Raw genomic sequence first — 20,958 nt, 5'->3', positions numbered from 1 at the left:
GATATTTTTCAAAAGAAGGCATGCATACGGCCAGCAAGTATATGGAAAAAAAGATCAATATTACTCATCATTAGATAAATGCAAATTGAAGCCAAAATGAGACAACATCTCACAATCAGAATGGCTGTTATCAAAACATCAAAAAACAACAGATGCTGGCAAGGTTACAGAGAAAAAAAATTACTTATACACTGTTGGTGGGAGTGTTAATTAGTTCAACCATGTTGGAAAGTGGTGTGGCTAAAAACAGAACTACCATTCAACCCAGCAATCTCATTCCTGGGTATATAACCAAAGCAGTATAAATCGTTCTACATAAAGACAAAAGCATGCATATGTTCATAGCAACACTATTCACAATAGCAAACGTATGGAATCAACCTAAATACTCATGAATATCAGACTGGATAAAGAAAATGTGGTACATATACACACTGGGATACTATGCAGCCATGAAAAAGAATGAGATCATGTACTTTGCAGCAATAAGGATGGAGCTGGAAGCCATTATTCTTGGGGAGCTAATATGGGAATAGAAAACCAAATACTACATTTTCTTCCTGATAAATGGGAGATAAAAGATTGGAACACATGGACACAAAAAGGGGAACAACAGACACTGGGGCCTATTAGAGGGTGGATACTTGGGGAAGGAAGAGGATCAGTAAAAATAACTAAGCTTAGTACACGGGTGACATAATAATCTGTGCACCAATCCCCTGAGTCATGAGTTTACCTATATAACAAATCTGCATATGTACCCATAAACCTAAAATAGAGTTAAAAAATAGAAAAAAATAAAATTCTAAAAATTATAGCAAACCCTATTGTCCCCACCAAAAAAAAAAAAAAAAGTTAAAGAAATATTGAACAATCTTTATCAAGAGGCTAGGAAATGGAAAATTAAAATGTAATTGTAGAACTTATTGCTATTGTTATCCAGCAAGTTTTTTTTTCAAAGTTGTCAACTGTAATTACCATAGATTCCATGGAAAAACCATATCATTCTTGAATATTGCCAAAATTATATGCAAAGAGTAAGCCTCTTTCCCAAGTAAATAAGTAAGTGAAAATATTTTAACAGCTATAAAACTAACATCACTGTGGTCAGTCAGGGATCTTGGGGTAGACAAAACTTGCAAACCTTGGCTGACATATGTAGGGAAGTTGTTCATTTAAAAGCTATCCAACCCTGGCACCAGAAACCACTCTCATATCATAGATTCACAGACAAATGACCTAGGCTCAGCCAACTGCATATCCAACAGTTTGAATTTTTCAGGAACAATGCAGTTACAAAGCCAATTGGAACTATTTACACTAGTCATGATAGAATGTAAAACCCTGCATCAATATTGAGCCCTCTCAGAGGAACAGCCAGTGGTGGGAGTTCTACTGGCTGCATCCTGAAGCTTCCCTTGGTTCTTAAGCATGATGAGCTAATCTTTTTGTGTATTATATGAGTACCAAATATGCTTTAAACACATTTCATTTCCATGTAAAATCTCAAAATTTGATTTGTATTGATTTCCCACAATCAATGTCCCTGACTGATACAATGGTGCTAGCATTCCAGGGTCAGACAGCTTTTTAACATCTTCAAGTGCTTACAGGCCAGGCATAAACTGTTTCATCTCCAATTCTTGGTGCTTTGAAATACATTTTGGCATGGTTGTTGAGGCACTAAAATTTGCTACAGAATGATGTGGCTCTTTCCTGTAACCTGTAATGTTTCCAGCAGAGTCTCTTCAAAAACTCCCGTATTCATTATACCAATGAATACTGACATTCCTATCTATAAACTACTCCTTCTCAGGAGTTTTACAAATACAGTCCCCTTTGTCAATGACAGTACAAATACCAAGTGTAGTCTTACTGGCATGAAAAGTTTTCTGATGCTTTAGTAAGCTTCTAATTTACTATGAACTAACCTAAGACAAGAAACAAATGCTTATTGTTTAGACATTTAAAATTAGGTGTTTTCAGACTATTTCCAGAAGTGCGCCGAGGAGTTATCATTCTATTGCTCAAAAATTTAGGTAGACTAATAGAAACTATTTTGATATTAGAAGTTTTAATAGCATGTTTATGTGATCTAGAATTAAAATCCCAAACCACTAAGATTCCTTGTACCCTAACACTATTAAGATGTAGTATAAAACATAATTATTATGGAGTCCTTAGGGTATTCAAGCAGTTTAATAATATCACATATATTCTTAAATAAATTCAGCATATTCCAAAGACCTGAGAAGAAATTGGGATGGTGATGTCCATGAGATGTTAAATCAGAGGATATCTTCTTTTTATTTTTATGCATACATAAAAGTTTTACATATTTATGAAATACATGTGGTATTTTGATGCAAGCATACAATGTGTCATGATAAAATCTGGGCTACTGGAATATCCATCACCTCAGACGTGTATTTCTTGGCCTTAGGAACATTGCAAATCTACTCCTGTAGTTATTTTGAAATATATAATAAATTATTATCTGTTATTGCCCTATTGTGCTACCAAACATTAGATCTTATTTCTTCCATCGAACTCTATTTTTGCACCCATTAACCAACCCTCTTTATCCCCACCCCACTACCCTTCTCAGCCTTCTCTGGTAACCATCATTCTACTCTCTACCTCCAGAAAATCAAAATTTTAGCTCCCACATATGACTGAAAAAATACAACATGTGTCTCTCTGTTCTTGGCTTATTTCTTTTAACATAATGTTCAACAGCATCCATGTTGCTGCAAATAACAGGATTTCATTCTTCTTTGTGGCTGAAAAATATTCCATTATGTATATGTACCACATTTGCTTTATCCATTCATTGATGGACATTTAGGTTGATTCCATATCTTGGCTATCGTGAATAGAGTTGCAATAAACATGGGAGTGCAGATATGTCTTTGATATACTGATTTCCTTTCTTTTGAATATATACTCAGCAGTATGATACTAGCTGTGCATCTGCTGTATAAGGTCTTTATCATGCTGAGGTATGTTTCTTCTGTACCCAGTTTGTTGAGAGTTTTTATGATGAAGGGATGTTGAAAGAAAAGCTGTTGTTGAGGCCTCGCTCTGCCATTTTCTAGTGATATTACTCTGGGTTAGTCATATCATCTTTTACGATCTATTTCACCTGCTGCTTATAGCAAGCTCAAGTTTTTGCCTGAGGTTCAATGACACAGGGCATCTAAAAACACTTTGCAATCTCTACCATACTATACAAATGCTAACTATGGTTATGTTCTGAATGTGGTAAAAATAGATTTTGTGTACAGTAAAGTATACCATTATGGTAATGGGGGAGATATTTTACTTATATTGTGCTCTTTCTCTCCCTCCCACTACTTTTTATCTTTTTCTTTCAATAAAAGAATTATATAAAATAATGGTGAGATCGATGGGGACATTCTTTTCAATGAAAAAATTAGGCTGGAGTTAGAAAAGGTAAATATTATAGCATTTAACACTAATCTCAATATATTTACTGGGAAATAAGCAATGTGAATGTTTAGTGCATTTTTTCATCCTCTGAACACTTATTCTTATGCCTCTACCACTGAGTGCCATATTCAAAGTCCTGTGGTACCATAAAATATTTCCTTCTTATCCCCATCATAATAAAAATATCCACCTTTCTTTCTGATTAAACTAAAGAGCTTCTGCACAGCAGAAGAAACTATCAAAAGACAACCTACTGAATGGTAGAAAATTTTTACAAACTATGAATCTGACAAAGATCTAATATCCAGCCTCTATAAGGAACTTAAACAAATTTACAAGAAAAAATACAACCTCATTAAAAAGTGGACAAAGTTTATGAACAGACACTTTTAAAAGAAAACATACATGAAGCCAACAAGCATATGAAAAAAAGGTCAACATTACTGACCATTAGAGAAACGCAAATCAAAACCACAATGAGATACTATCTCACCACCTCAGTCAGAATGGCTATATATCAAAATGTCAAAAAATAAAAGGTGCCAGTGAGGTTACAGAGGAAAGGGAACACTTTATACTACTGGTAGGAGTGTAAATTAGTTCAATCATGGTGTAGTACAGTGCAGCAATTCCTCAAAGACCTAAAAACAGAACTACCATTTCACCTAGCAATTCCATTACTGGGTATATACCCAAAGGAATGTAAATTGTTCTACTATAAAGATATATGCACGTGTATATTCATTGTAGCACTATTCACAATAGCAAAGACATGGAATCAACCTAAATGCCCATTGATGATAAACTGGATAAAGTAAATTTGGCACATATACATCATGGAATAATATGCAGCCATGAAAAAGAATGAGATCATGTCCTTTGCAGGAACATGGATGGAGCTGGAGGCCGTTATCCTTAGCAAACTAACACAGGAACAAAAAACTAAATACCACATGTCCCTACTTATAAGTAAGAGCTTAATGATGGAACTCTTGGACACAGAGAGGGAAACCACAGACACTGGGGCCTATTGGAGGATGGAGGGTGGGAGGAGGGAGAGGATCAGTAATAACAACCAACGGGTACTAGGCTTAATACTCCGAGAATGAAATATTCTGTACAACAAATGCCCATGACACAAGTTTACATATATAACGAACCTACACATGTACCCCTGAACTTAAAATAAAAGTTAAAAACCAAAATCAAAATCTTCATCCTTGAGTGCTTTGTAGCAGTCATCTTGGTGAAAATTTAATATCTGACTTAATTAATTCCAGAGTCGAGGTATCCCAGGAAACATATTCTTGCCTTTTCTTTTCTTCTATTATTCCCATCTCTTTTTTTCAGGAGCTCATTTAACTAAACCAATTACTCAAAACCATAAGAATTGTGAGGACAAACCCAATTTTTTGAGTGAGGAAAGAAGGAACATCCTAAACTAGGAACCATACACCTATTCTCTAAGTAGGAACCTTCACAATCCTTTAAAGAAGAATCCCTGGAGTAAACTACATTGCACAGTTGAAACTGTCAGACAGGGACGTTAAAGTAATTGTATTTAATATATTAAAGGTCTAGTGGTAAAGGTAAAAAAAATGGATGAATAGATGGGGCATTTCAACCAAAAGAAAGAAATTATTTTAAGAACAGCCAAATGGAAATATACCTCATATCACAATGTCAGAAATTAATAATTCCTTAGACGGAATTATCAGGGCATTACACACACCTAAAGAAACAATCATAGACCTAGAGGGCAGGCAATAGAAATTATCTGAGCTGAAACACAAAGAGGGAAAACAAAGAAAGAGAACAAAAGGAGAATCCAAGATATGTGAAACAATACCACACAGTCTATCACATGTGCAACAGGTGACTCAAAAGGAGAAAAGAGAGAGAGCGAGGCAAATAAATACTTGAAGGGATAATAGCCAAGAATTTTCTTCAGAAAATTAGTGAACAATGTTAAATCATAGATCCAAGAAGCTTACAGAACTTGAAAAATCAGATGAACTTTTTAAAAACCTAGATGAATCATGATTACATTGCTAAAAAAAAAAGAAAAAAGAAAAAGAAAGAAAGAAAAAAGGAAGCTTTTGAAGGCAGCTAGGAAAAAAAAAAGAAATGTTATATGGAAATGAAAAAGATAGAAATGATATCAGACTCCTTTTTCAAAAATATGCAAGCCCAAACATAAAAGAAGGCTTTAAAGCACTAAAATAAAACCTGTCAACTCAAAATTCTATACCTGGCAAAAATATCATTCAAAAATGGTAGTGAGATAAAGGACTTTTCAGACAATAGTTCAAAGACCTCATTGCCATTTAAACTGCACTACCAGAAATGTTAGATTAAATATTATCTTTTTCTTGCAGAAGGAATGTGGATCTACACAAAGGAATTAAGACTGCCAGTAATTGTTAAAATAAAGGTAGATGTAAATGTCCTTTTTTCCCAAAAAAATGTTAGTTTAAAAGAATTTGACTTTCTGAAGAGTAACTATATATTGTGAGGTTTATAATATATGTATTAATTAACTATATGGCAACAATAGCCCAGAGGATAAAATAAGGAAATTGAGGTATACGGTTACAATGTTCATATACTATATGTGAGGTGGCACAATATTATTTGAAAGTAAACTGTGGTAAATTAAAGACGTACAGGCATACCTTGTTTCATAGCTTTGTTTTATCATGCTTTGCAGACACTGTGTTCTTTACAAATTGAAGGTTTGTGGCAAAACGGCATCAAGAAAGTCCATCAGTGAAGCCATTTTTCCAACAGCATGTACTGTCTCTTTCTCAGTATTTTTTAATGAAAGCATTTATAATTAAGTATTTTTAAATTTAGGTGTACACATCTTTTAGACATAATGACATTGTACATTATAGTATAAACATAACTTTAATATGCACTGGGAAACAAAAACATTTGTGTGGCACTCTTTATTGTAAAATTTTTATGATTTTGATGAACCAGAACAAATAATGCAATAGCTCCAAGGTATGCCTGTATATTATCAACCTTTAGCAACCTTTATATTGTCAATATTCATATATATAGAATGGTAATAAAGCTATGTAATTAATAAGCCAATGGTAGAAATAAAAAGGGATTATACATACTACTCATTTTTTAAAAGGTCTGAAAGGGAAAAAAAGACCAAAGTCCTAGATGAGGTGAAAAGACACAATTATTAAAATGGCAGACGAAATCCAGCTATGTCAATTATTACATTAAGAGTAAATGGTCTAAACAGGCTGAATGAAAGGCAGAGATTGCTGGATTGTATAAAACAGCAGATCCAACTACATGTTGTAAGGGTAAAAACTTTATGAAGACATAAATAAAAGTATTGGAGAGGAAAAAATGTGTGTATGCATATATATGTGTATATATATATACATGTGTGTATATGTATATTTGTGTGTATACACATATATATACACACACACAAATATACATATACCCACAAATATATATGCATATTCATACATATGTACATATACACAAATATGTACACAGAAATAATATATGCAAACACACAAATATACACACATATATATACACATATACATATATATCTATATATACACACAAATATACATATACACACATACCCAACACTAATCAAATGAAGACTGGAGTGGTGCCATGAACATCATATTAAGTAATCTTTTGAAGAGAAAAGATCTACTGGGGATATCTTTTGAAAAGAAAATGTTATCAGGGATAAAGAAGAACATTGTCTAATGATAAAGAAATCAATTTATCAAAAAAATTAATGGTAAGTATATGTACATTACACACTCCAATGTACGTAAAACAAAAACTGATGGAACTGAAATGAAAGGATAAAGAGAGAAATCTACAATTCTAGTTGGAGACTTAAACTATCATCTCTCAGTAATTGACAGACTACATGGATATAAGATCAGTAAGAGTATAGAAACTTTCAATAATACTATCAGCCATATTGACCTAGTTGAGATATACAGAATCCTCTACCCAAGAACAACAGCAAATACTTTACTTTCAAGTATTCATGAAACATTCAACCCAAATGAAAAATATGCTAGGCCATAAAACAAATCTCATTCCATAACAAAAGGATTGAAATCATATCCTCTCTTGCCACAGTGGAATCTGATCAATAGCTGAATGTGTTTTATTTGGGAAACTAGTATATTCCGCTATATTCTGCCGAGAAATTTGGGGATATCAGGAAGAAGGACATACAGACACTAATAAATATGAAATAAAGTTTATTACTCAGATAGTAAATGGCAAAAGTATTCTCCAAGAAAAGGGATCAGATTCCTTCTGTAGTAAAACAACCATGAGAAGAATAGATGACCCCAGCTTATTTTGGATTAAGAGGTGAAACCAGGTAGGGATCTACATGGTTTGAACTTCTCCGCCAATGCCAAGGGAGGGAGCTCCTGAACTTTTTTGTAAATCAGTTTTCCAGATGTGAGGCAAAAGGTAAAGAGGGAGGGGTGGAGCTTTAAAGCTGTCAGTGATCAAACATCAAAATAGGAATCAGTCTTTATTATAGAAAGATATTTGGATAATTCTTACATATTTATAAGCTGAACAATATGATAGTTCAATGTGAACTATCTAAACAGTTCATAATATAACTAATGTGTTATAATTTACTTGAGAAGATAGAGGATGAGGTGAGGTCCTTCAAGTAAGTTAAGTCTTAACCTAACACAAATACTACTTATAAGATATAGTCTAAAATCGATAAATCATAATACATTATAGATAATTATAATTTGTATCATAATACATATAACACTATATACATATGAAACTATATACACATATATACTAGAGATTGCCACCAGAAGATACAGCTAGCAAGGTTACAAAGTGATCTCAGTTGTCAAGTGGGACTGAGCACTTTAGGATTTTCACCTTAATAGAGCTGTATTTTTTAACAAAAAAACAACTAGGCCAAATTAAAAGAAAAACAAAAACCAAACCAAATAATAAGCAAACTTTCTTTCCTTGCTCTACTCTTCACTATGAGATGTTAAGAGATTCACTTTAACTCTGAGTCACATGCTCTTACCTTAGTAAGAACAAAATTGAGTTGAATAATGTTCCCCAAGGGATGTCCCTGGGTCACAACTGTTATACACAGAAAGGGTTCTGATGTGGAGCTTCGACTTCAGTTTTAGATAAATTAAACAATTAAAACAATTTTATTTTTTACTTTAGGATGTCTTCAAGTCACCCAAGCAGTTTCTACTGTGAATCTTTGGGAGGGAGATTGCAAGGGGCCATCAAAAGTCATTCCAAGTCAAACCAAGGTAAAACCTGATGAGAGTGATGAGATTTTTCTCAGCAAATGGTCTTGGATCTGCTAGAATATACAAATGAATAAACACTCAAGGTCCAAAAGTTTCTTTTACATTTGGCTATAGGTTGAAAGCATGAGATGTTTATGAAGTAAACACCCAACATGGCCAAAGTGAAATGTCAGTAAGACAACTACAGAAATGTGATCTTTGAGATAACTTTCTAATTCACCCTGTAAGCTATTCATAAAATGTATAGCTAAAACATGTATACTAGGATTTGAGTTTTTCTCATTCATAAGACCTCTTGCATCTGTTGCATGATATCTTCCATTAATTTTAATAAGTATCAGCAAAGCAAAACATTTCTTCAAATCTTGCATTCATCTGGTTTTTCTCAACTCTAACTACAAAACTTAGGGTTTCTTATCTTTTCATTCACATGTGATACCTTTTATATATTTTTTTCTTCATGAATTTTTCTTCATTTGCATTTCTTCTTCTCATAAAAACTATCCTTGAGCTCGGTGCAGTGGCTCATGCCTCTAATCCTAACACTTTGAGAGGCCAAGGTGGGAGGATCACTTGAGCCCAGGAGTTTGAAATCAGCCTGGGTGGGCAACACGGAAAGAGCCCATCCTACAAAAAATTTAAAAAATTAGCCAGGCATCGTGGTATGCACCTGTGGTCCCAGTTACCACGAAGGCTGAGGTGGGAGGATTGCTTGAGCCCAGAAGGTCGAGGCTGCAGTGAGCTATGATCACACCACTGCACTACAGCCTGGGTGACAGAGCGAGGCCCCATCTCAAAAAAAAAAAAAGAAAAGAAAAGAAATTCTTTGATATTTTCAGTAACAATATTGTAGTTTTCAGTTACAATTCTTTGAAGTTTTTCTCAAAAAATTCTCAATCGCTTATTTTCTCTTTTAGGAGATAAGCTGTTATTTTAACTCTGTCTTTATTATCTAAGGCACTTCTGAATCTGTTTCTTTTGTCTGCTTTTCACTGTCATCCAGGATGTCTTGTATTCTTTGTACCTGATTCCTTTCTTTGTACCCGACATTATATTTGCAAAATTGTTGTAGAAAATTATTTGAGAGCTACCACATCACCTTCCTTTAGAGAGGAATTAGGCTGCTTTTGTCAGGTACTTGGATGCACTAACAATCTGGGATCACTTCAATTCAATTCCAAAGATTAAAATGATTCATAGCTGAGCTGTAGTCCTTGAAAAGGTCTATGTATTCCTAGTTCTTTTTTTTCTTTTTCCAAAGGTGTAATTTTCGGCCCCTCACTAAAGGTAAAGGATGCTTAGCAGAACCACTGCTTTTGATGGGACCTAGACTCTAAACCCTATTACCCTAGTTCTGTGAGACTGTCAGTAGCAAAATTCAGCTGCCTGTCAACTGCCCCAGTATTATCAATAATCTAGGGGGAAAATAGCCCAAGTGCTAGAATTTGCCAATCTTGGTTTTGTTCTGTTCTTGAATCCTGGGCTGGTATTTCTTCATTAACACTCTGATGCCTTTTTAAATAGAAGGCTTTTGTTTGTATTGTTTAATCCAGTTTTTCAAGTTGTCCTCAGCAGAGGACTGTCTTTTATCCAGTGTTTTGTTATTTACAAATATTAGAAATAATACAAATATTACGATTACAATAATACTAATATTACAAAGAATATTTATGTTACTTATAAATATTATTTATGTTACTTATAAATATTATTTATGTTATTATTACTACCACTGTAATTCATGCATTAATCATCTACTGAACTAAGTCTCTAACTGGCTTTCAAGGCTTCTGGGCTCTATTATTACTCCCTTGCATCAAACCTGTCTCCACACTGCTCCCAGGGTGATATTCTAACACAAAAATCCAATAATGTCACTTAGATGTTTTAAATTATTTAAAAACTTCACTGCATACAGATAACATTATGTAGAAAAAATAAAGTGGATATGAACTTTATAGCAAAATAAACCTCATTTCGAATCCTCACTCTAACAACAGCTGCATGAGTTTGGACAAGCTACTTAAGTTCTAAGCTTCAATTGTCTAATCTCTAAAGCGAGCATGGTATTAACACCTAACATAAAAAAGTGTTTTGAAGATTAAGTAAGAAGTAAAGTACTAACTATGGAGAGTATTAAGAAGATAATTCTCTTCTTGTTATAGCATTGCAAGAGTTCAATAGACATTACAAGTTTTCTTTTCTCTGAACTACCTCTGACAGTGCAAACATTCCATAATTTTTCTTCCTTCCATTCCTTTCCACATATTATTTTATCCTTTAACTAGGAGAGAATCCAGAGGAAAAATAGAAATCAGTGTGGTTTCTCCCATATTCCACAGTAGTTAGAGGGCCAAACACTCTTTCCTACCGCAAAGAAGCTATTCAGAGGGCCTCTACCCATGACCACTTCTTTAGATTACAGATGGAGAATCGATCCACAGAAAATATGATAATACCTGAAATTTGCTTGACTTTTCTTCATGGGAATCCATATTCTACATGGTTAAATGGGATTAAGTAAATATAAGCTATTCTCCAACAAAAAAGTAGTGGTTACAATAAGACAGAGCAAGAATTAGAGTTTAGATCAAGAAAAAAATGTCTGAGGCCTCTATCAAGGGAGAAACATACTGAAGGCATTTTAACAAAAGAGGAAAAACTCAAAGTAGGATGCAAAAGATATACAAGGGAGACACAAATTAACTGTTTGAATTAATTTTAACTATTTTAGAAGGAATAAAATTGCCCTCTTAGTTCTGATAATTTTCTGTCACCCTAGAGAAAAATAAAATGATTTCCAAAATAGCAGAAAGAGCAACTCTCCTTCTAAAAACAGAAAAATAGAAATGATCAGCTGGCTGCCGATTGTATGTTGTTAAATTAAATTATATTATAAATGTATATATTTTCTATGTAACATATTTACAACCAAAAAAGGAACTATTAAAATTTACATCTAAAGTAATGTCATCTCTTAGAAAATTTTTATCAAATGCACAACTTCCTAAAGTGTCTACATGATTAGCATCATGTTAACGCTCTTTATTTTTTAGATTTTCGGGACCCCTTTGTTATCTGATTCTTCAAATGAGTCATGCTTCTTTACCCCATTTACAATCAGGGTATATTTGGAATTTAAATAACTGTAAAAATAAGAGAATAAGATATAAAGGACACATAAAGATATAAAGGTGACCTTTAAACTTAATTTTACCATATTGAAGTTGACAAAGTAGTTGATGATTTTTAAATGTGGCAATATAGCCTAAACATGTTAAATACAATTTTCCAAAAAGTGACTATTACAAATACATTAGATAGCCTAGGAAGAAAGCTGTAGTTGTTTGATGCTGTGAGTACCATACACTGACTGAGACGGATATGCACTTACTTGGCTAATGAGTTCACCTTCAAACTCTGAATGCTCAACTTGAAATAAATCACCAGGCAACTACATCAGCAGCCACAGAAAAGTAAAATGAATTAATAAATTACAAACCAAAAACATATTACACACTAACAAAATACCGTATTTCATCTTATCTAAAGATGCCATCAGTTATAAGATGCACTGTTATCTGATTTACCATCAACAATTTTTTTTTAAACACTGGCAATTCACATGGAACATACTATTGATTCCAAGATACATCCTGATGTGAGATATTAAATGTAAAAAAAAATCATATCTTTGAAAATTAAAATGTAGCATTCTTTTATTTATTGGCTCTTACTCTTGCCTGTTGTAACAAAAGGAATTCTCATTCTCAATCCTAGAATGCCTGATATCTTCAAAATCCATTTAGGCACAAGCTGACTTTCCAAACGTAGACACACAATTCCACAGTGCCTTGGTCTTCATAGCAAAGTTGGGGGCACTGGGGATACAGTTAAAAAGCAGAAAAATAAACGTTAAAAAAATGTTTGACCTTTGGAAACCTGTGTGCCTGTGTGTGTGTTTGTGTGTGTGTGTGTTATACCTACTTAATTCTGGCAGTAAACTTTCATCTTCTCTGTGTTCCTATGGTAACTTTAACTCTTGTAAATTGTGCTGATTGCTAATGTCATTGAAGATCATTTTTCCTATTGTCTTTCCTTCTTCCCACTTCACACTCCATAGAGTATATATGTCTGATCCACATCTGAAAGGACTGAACTATCAATCCTCCAGAGAGAAAAAAGCGGTTACAAAGCTTCCAGCCACGCATTTTCCTGTAAAAATCAGAACAAAGGAGTGATCTCTTCTATTTCACTAAGTTCCAGTAATATCACATCAAGATTTAGAAGGGATCGCTCCACTGATTGCAGCCACCAAAACTGTGCTCTAGCAAAAACATATTACTGAACAAATACTATTTTCATACCCATTCACAACTCCTTTGCTCCCAGAAAAGACAAAATGTCCTATTAAAAGCTGTAAGATGTCTCTTTGAGTGCAGTAATTATCTAATCGCAAAGCATTTCTGAAGGACAAACTGTACATATTGTTCTTAGAAATAACTAAGACATAGCCACTTCCAGTAGTCAGTGGCAGAAATAGGTTTAGTAAATAAGAGGGGCTTACAGTGATTGCCTGGTTTTTGTGTTGGGCAGCCTATAGAGACTTTTCTTGAATCGACATCTTGGTGACCCTTTACAGAAGACTGAAAATCTATTTGTTTTACATCAAAGAATTTGAAGTCAGTGGTATAAGTCATGGAGATCATGTGGGGAAGTGAAGACTAGCCCAGACTTTACCTCAGGACTCACCACTCTCTAGACTGATAATGATATCAAAAAATACATCTTGAACTCTCAGCACAGACACTGCAAAGCACATTTCATTTCTGTAGCACCCATGGAGTCCAACGTATTCCTATGAAGATGTACACATCCAGATAGATTTGGATAAAATTTAGTAATATATTTTCCCTGGAGAAAAAAAAGAATATTCAAGAAAAATCTTCTCTCACAAATTCTAAAACCCAAATTATTAAATATATGATTTTATTTCTAAAACTTTAGTTCTTCTTATTCATTTTTTCTTTAAAGTGCCTTTTGAGTACCCAAAGGTCAATATTTTTTAATTTACTTTTAATTTAAAATTAATCAATCATATAGGTCTGCAGGGCAACACAACAGTAATTTCAGCATGAATAACAGTATTATACATATGTGACATATATTTTACTCCTAAATGATATTAATAATGATAAATTTTATATCACATTGATTTTTCACCTCTACACAGCAGAAACAGCATCATAGATCATGATTCTATTGTTGCTGCAGGGATTCGGCCTTGCAGAGTGGGCAAAAACTAGAACACACTGCAGGTGGGAAATTGTAAGGAAAAAGTTCTGCATATATTAAATATAATACGGAGCTCTTGACTCTGCTCAATTATATCTTGCTGGAAGTCAAAAAAGTTAGTACTCATGCCAAGTACTTAGACTGTGATGCTAAATAATCGAGTAACATGATAACTATGACTTTTCCATTTCCTTTGTTATAGGTACCACAGTGGAATATTAACAGTAGCCTTACATGTGTTCACGTTTTTACATTGCCTAGCACATTAACCAATTTCTAGGTAAAAAAATAATAAAACCAAAATTAAGGCCATTGTTTCTTTTTCTCAAAACTATAAAAGTTACTGATTTGTGCCCCTTAGTTTTACAAATGAATTTATTTGGAATTTTTCATAGGTAATCCAAAGAAATCCAATTTACGCATTCCCTGAAAGGTAAAGTTCCCATATGACTAGAATCCTTTCTATTAATGCAAAGGGCAAGTGTCTAGAGATGTCTCATTAATTGATTTTTCCTGGAATGTTAAGAATTCATCAATTTATATATACAGATCTTGCTTCAAATCAGAAGAAATGAAATGTTCTGTTTAGTATTTGAAAATTGCTTCTATTTGTAACTTTTGGCCTACTGTAGAAATATCATTATTTGGTATAATGATAATTATATATAATAATAATATCATTATTAGTTCTTTGTTTTGTCTTCCACATCCTTTTACTCCTTCTCAGTTTTACACTATTTATGGTTTTTCTACACCTTCTTAAAGAGCTGTGTAGATTTTTGCCACTGTGTAGATTAAAGAAGTATCAATTCTGCTTCTTGTGACAGAAAATGCCCATTTCAATCTTGTTATTTTTAAGAGTATCTTAACATTTTTAAACCTTAATAATATTCATGGTAAAATGTAGAAGTGCAGAATGTGATAAAGTGAAATATTATTTTCTCTGAAATCTAATTTGCATTCACAAGAAGTACACCCTGTTAACATTTTCCTTCATACAACGTTTACTATGCCTATATGACATGAATGTCTATTAGTGTGCATATACAGATGAATTTAAAATTTATAGCCTTGGGTTTGTAGAATGGCTTTCTTCATTTTCCTATTCCTAAACTAAATTTAGTCCTAGAATAAAAAGCCAGCAGGATACTTACTGCTGAAAACTGGAAATGTTTCCATTTTAGTGTGGGACAAAAAAAAATATTATTTGTCATCAGATTATTTGATTGTGAGATACTTAAAAACTTTTAGGTTGTTTCCAAACTTTTTCTATCATAATATTGCTTCCAGGAGTGCTGTTTCACATATGCCATTTTGTAAACATGGGAATTAAATTTCTCTTCCTTTTGATATGAGGTCTTTTGCTCTAAAATATTATTTGTACATATATAAAAAGATACTCTATATAGGTGCATATATATACGTGTATATGATTATATTATATATAATGTATACACTTAAATTCTATATGCACATTATTGTGTATATATTATACACACATATATAAGTTGCATTATATATGTATTTATGTATTGTAATGATACGGGAGGTGAGCAGGGAAGTGCTGGATAGAGAAAGGCAGGGTCCCTGGTGAAGGCTCCACCCTCAGGCCTGTGCCCATGGACCTATGTGAGGAGAGGCACTCCTGTTTTCACACCCAACTGTTGCATTTTTCAAGACCACTCTGGCCAGCCACCCTGCATCCCCATTCCTGTGCCTATAAAAACCACCCTGCGACCCTAGTGGGCACACACACACAAACAGCTGGACATTGAGAGGAACACGCCAGCGGAAGAATGCTTGCGTAAGTACCAGGAGATCTGGAATATCTATTAATTATTTTTCACCATCCTGCCATTTCCAGGACTCAAAGTCAGCAGAATTGACTGAAATAGTCTTCTAAGTCCAATCCAAATATGTCTAATAATGAAAGGCTTTGTAAGGATATGGCTAAGGTGATGCCAATCTAGGGATGGATTTCATGAACATGAGTCTGAGAACTGATCAGGAAATGAAAGATTAACCACAGGTTAAAATGTGCACATAGAACGATTATCTGGGATGTCAATCCAGATGGCTATCAAGCAAAAAGTTCCAAAAATTGACAGTAATAGAGTTGCAAAGAGACAATTTATTAGCATCAGGAATCTGGGGTTTCAACACAGGGAGGTGGATAACCAGAGTGTACACCAGGAATCAAGAAACCACAGCATCAGAGGTAGAGGGGCTTCAACACAATTCTGATTCCAGGCTCTTTCAGAGAGCAATTTATCTGGGATCAAAATTGATCCAGATGAAGGGGTTGTACTATATTTACAGGTGAAGGCTAATGTGGCATTTAGAAAAATATGGAAGTCAGCAGCCGGAGTCAATAAACATCCTCCTCTTTCAACTATTAACCACCTCTACTGAGTGACTACATAATATATTTTCAAATTCTTGCACAGGCATTGCCCAGTACTTAGTTCTGATACATTGATCTTTTGAGATATTACATTTTATTTTGCTTTGTAAATTTATCTCATACCTGTCTACTCTTTTCAGTTCAATTAGGTAGCCAGACTTCTTAAATTTCTTGAATCAGAGATTTTGGAAGCAATAAGATTAAGAAAAGATCAAAGAAGCCTTTCTTTCACAAAAGCCTAACCAAAATGAAGAGACTGATAGGAGACCTGGGCAGAAGGGAGCAGAGAGAATATCTTTGCAGCAGATACCAGTTTCCACCAAATAGGGAAAAGAGAGAGTCTTCAATCTTTGGACCAGAGGCTGGTGCACTAACTAGTCCAAGGCAGTGTCTGATGTGGTATTCAGACCTCAGAGAGATGTTTCTTAGTTTACCAGGAATGCAGGACCCCCAAAATGATACAGAAGCAGAACTGTAAAAGCTCAAGAAACAACTACATTATGAACAGTGCAGCTGCATTAGGGTTCACCAGAGAAAGAGAACCAATAGGATATCTGCATATATAATAGGACATTAATTATAGGAACTGGCTCAAGTGATTATGGAGCCAAGAAGTCCCATGATCTACCACCTGCAAACTGGAAAACCAGGAAAGCCGGTGGTGTAATTCAGCCTGGATCCAGAGGGTGGAGAAGCAGGAGCTCCTATCCCATGTCCAAGGGCAGGAGAATATGGACACTGCAGCTCAAACAGAAAAAGCGAATTCTCCCTTCCTTTGCCTTTTTCTTCTATTCAGGTTCTCAGTGGATTGGGTGATTCTGAATACCTCAATGATTTATTAAAGAAAATCTATTTTGAAAGATACTGAGAAGCCTACAATATCAAAGAAAAACTGGAATGATTAGGCCTTTAAAAAAATATGGAATCAGCCAGGCATGGTAGCTCACACCTTTAATCCCAGCTCTTTGGGAGGCCGATGCAGGAGGATTGCTTGAGCCCAGGAGTTCGAGACCAGCCTGGACAATATAGCAAGACCCTATCTCTATAAAAATAAAATTTAAAAATAAAAAATAAAATCTAGAATCAAGGCCAGCTCTTCTCTCTATAGCAGGAACTCATGAACTTTGAGTATTCTCAAGATAGCATAGCACCCAACAGATTCATATGCTTTGTAACCTCTGTCTATCACTCATAACTTCAGGAAAAAGTCTGATAGGTTCCACTGAGACCATATTCCCACCTATGTCTAAGACTGGAAGGTGGGCTTACTGGCAGGCACTACCAGTAATGCTCATTGTATCTCCTTTGGCTTGGCTCCTTAGTTGACATATATCTTGTGCTCAAAGAATTAATGTTGAATTTAAATATTCTAAATGGCCAGTTTTTAATGAAGGCACATGCTGGTAAGCAGTACAGCTATTCTTATAATCCTAGACTTTTGTTCTTTCCTAATTTATTTTCATATTTTTCTATGCTCCCGTTTTTGTCAGAAATCTGTTGGAACAGTTATTATCTCTATTTCTTCCATGGTGTCTAAGACTAGAGAGCTATTTTTCCCTCTGCAATGTCTTTTTTTTCTCTCTTTGCCATGCTTCAGTGTAACTTGTCAGTCCTTCATGTTATGTACTAGAGGAATTGCTGTCTCACCAGAAAAAGTCGCTGAAAGAAACTGCTTCTGAGCTTGAACACAAATCAATTCCTTTCATCTCATTCTTGCCAAGTTGAATATTGATCTGTGTCAAAGCAATATGCATGACTTTTTCATTAATATTTAATTGTTATTTTATATGACTTCAAGCAAAGAGACATCTCCATGGTTCATTGATTCATCCATTCTTTTGGCCAAATGCCAAATAGCCTGTCTCCAAGAAAATGTATCTGCCCTTTTCAAATGAGACTCTTTGAAGACCAATTCAATTCAATCAAATAATTAGGCTATCACATCATGTTATTATCCTACTAAAAAGTATAGTTGAGAGCAGTACATATTCTAAAGTAGCAGTGATAGAAAACATTATGTTACATGTAAAAATTACACATGAGTGAATTTTTGGCGAATACAAAACAGAAAAATGGAACAGAATATAAATATAACAAATCTGCATATAAAATTCGGAATTAATGCGCTAGTTACACCCAGATTAAGATGAATTACTTTTATGTACAATTTCATTGTAAAAGGAACCAATGCTCCATGGTTGATTGGGAGACTGGAACAGAGATTGTACATGGTACACTTGTGCAATGAGCCTGGAACATCTTGTGGTACCAAAAAAAAAAAAAAAAGAAGTGCTAAAATTTTTAAATAGAAATGAAAAGGATAAGAGCACATCAAAGTGACACAGTTGCCAAATCTTCCCATAGTCAGAGCTGGACCAATCAAACAATAAAAGAAATAACACATTATGGATTATAAGTGTCACACTGGATTGAAGTATCCATAAGCCCTTAATAATAAAAAATAGCTAAAAAGAAAGAGGCAACTCTTCTTTATGGAATAATTCCAATTAATAACTATAGAAGAAATGTGGGAAATAGAAAACCAACTTTAAAACACCACAGTAATAATTTCTGCTGGCAAGATTCAATGCTGTATGCTACAGTGGGTAGCAAAATTTTAAGAACAGGATAGTGGCCTAGATTCAAATATCGCCCTTTTTTTTTTAATTCTTGTTGTGATTTTAATATACACTCATGAAATTTTTGGTAATTCTCTCTTTAGGGGGATGGAACTTAATTTGTCTCTCCTTGAGTGTGGAATTACTTTTCTTAATGACTCACTTTCAACAAAGAGAGTATAGAAAGGGAACAACAGTAACTTCACAGTAGAGAAACTGGCAGACATCACTGTAATAAAGTGATTTTAAGGTTAGCATCACCAACAATAAGTCATGTTGATATCATGCTACTCTTGAAATTATAAGGACACATCACCTTTGTAGCATTCTCCCAAAATATATAAACTTAACTAATTATGAGAAAACATCAGACAAGCCCCAAATGAAGGACATTCTACAAAATTTCTGACCAGTACTCTTCAAAAAGATCAAGATTATAAAAAAACACATAAAGACTGAGAAAGATTGGGAGAGACAAAATAGACGTGACAACTAAATGCAGAGTGGTGTCCCAGATTGGATCCTTAAACAAAAAAGAGACATTGATGTAAAAATTTATGAAATCCACACAAAGTCTATAGTTTAGCCAATAGTATCATATTATTTAGTTTTGAAAATTATACCATGATTACATAACATGCTAACATTAGAGAAAACTGAGTGAAGGGCATATAGGAATAATCAGTACTATCTTTGGAACTTTCCTGTAAGTCACAAAACAAAGAGTTCCAACAATTAAGGTGAGGTCAAGACAAGAACATTTGTCATAAGTAGTCTCACACCAGAGAAAAAGGACAAAACTTTAGAAAGGACTAAAGAGAACCAGAAAGGTCAAATATGAGAGTAAATATAAAATAATCTTAAGTGCTTAGACCAGCACTATAAATGTCTTGGAGGTTGATAAGATATATTGAAGTACCACATATGACAATAGCTCAAAGGTAGGGGTACAGGTAAAAGAAATTACTGTTTGAAGTTTCTTGTATGGAAAGTTGTAAAATCATTAAGGCAAATTATAAAAAGAAAAAATGCATATTGTAATCTCTAGGCGACCAATAAATGAATTTTTAAAACATAGTGATAAAATGCTGATAAAAGAGGTAAGTCGTTTTTTTCTTTATCTTAATGAACCCAGAAGAAGGGATGGAAAAGTAACAATAGGACCAAAGAAAAGATTGTAAAATTGGAAACAAAAAGAAAGGTGGCAGAACTAAGCTCAAATGCATCTGTAATTGGAATAAATGTAAATGAATTACACACCTCAATTAAAAGGTGTGTAAATTTTCAAAAGAGTTCTGAAAAAGGCCCAATCTATGCTGTTTACACTTTAGATATAAGGACACAGAAAGTCCTTACGTTGGAAGAAAAAGTATGGGAAAAGGAATACCTAACGTATTCCTTTAGGTAACGTAAAAACGTTACCTAAACATGGTGTGGCTACATTAACATCAGACAAAATAGGTTTAAAGAGGAAAAATATCATTAGAGAAAGTGAATTTCATAATGATTAAGGTCCAATTCATCATGAAGAAATAATAATCCTGAATCTGTAAGTATTTAATAACATGGGCTTCAAAATAGAAATTGATGGACCTAAGAGGAGTAATTTAAAAATTCTTAACCTGAGTTTGGAGTTTGAACACATCTCTGTCAGTAACTAACAGAACAACAAAATAAAACATTAGTGAAGCTATGAAATATTTAAACATTTTTTGCTAACCCTTTCTCATTCATATTTATAGAGCACTACCCCTTTAATGGGACATAGAACATTTACAAAAGAAAAGGAACAGAAGGAAGAGGAGGGAAAACAATTGGAAGAAAGATAAGAAGAAAAAAAGAAGGGAGAGAAGAAAGA

General features: G+C 33.9%; 1 long non-coding RNA gene across 26 annotated transcripts in view; it reads right to left on the bottom strand.

Moving 5' to 3' along the window:
* Positions 1–20,958, bottom strand: part of LOC129532022 (uncharacterized) — a 369,252-nt gene that overhangs the window by 79,059 nt on the left and 269,235 nt on the right. For 22 of the 26 annotated variants that reach the window (XR_010129748.1, XR_010129747.1, XR_010129772.1 and 19 more), the window contains 3 exons: positions 13,524–13,697; positions 12,771–12,998; positions 12,485–12,664 (listed from right to left, as the gene is read on the bottom strand). The exons of 1 other annotated variant lie outside the window; for it this stretch is intronic. This is a non-coding gene — a long non-coding RNA (uncharacterized lncRNA). Of the gene's footprint in view, positions 1–11,635; positions 12,238–12,484; positions 12,665–12,770; positions 13,698–20,958 lie in introns of those variants that run through there. 3 more of the 26 variants (XR_010129757.1, XR_010129760.1, XR_010129759.1) reach the window with 3 other exon arrangements.

The sequence above is a fragment of the Gorilla gorilla genome, chromosome 11 (assembly GCF_029281585.2).
Source record: "Gorilla gorilla gorilla isolate KB3781 chromosome 11, NHGRI_mGorGor1-v2.1_pri, whole genome shotgun sequence".
Lineage (NCBI taxonomy): Eukaryota > Metazoa > Chordata > Mammalia > Primates > Hominidae > Gorilla > Gorilla gorilla.
Note: the sequence above shows the minus strand (reverse complement) of the source record. Positions and strands in the feature narration are given on the sequence as shown.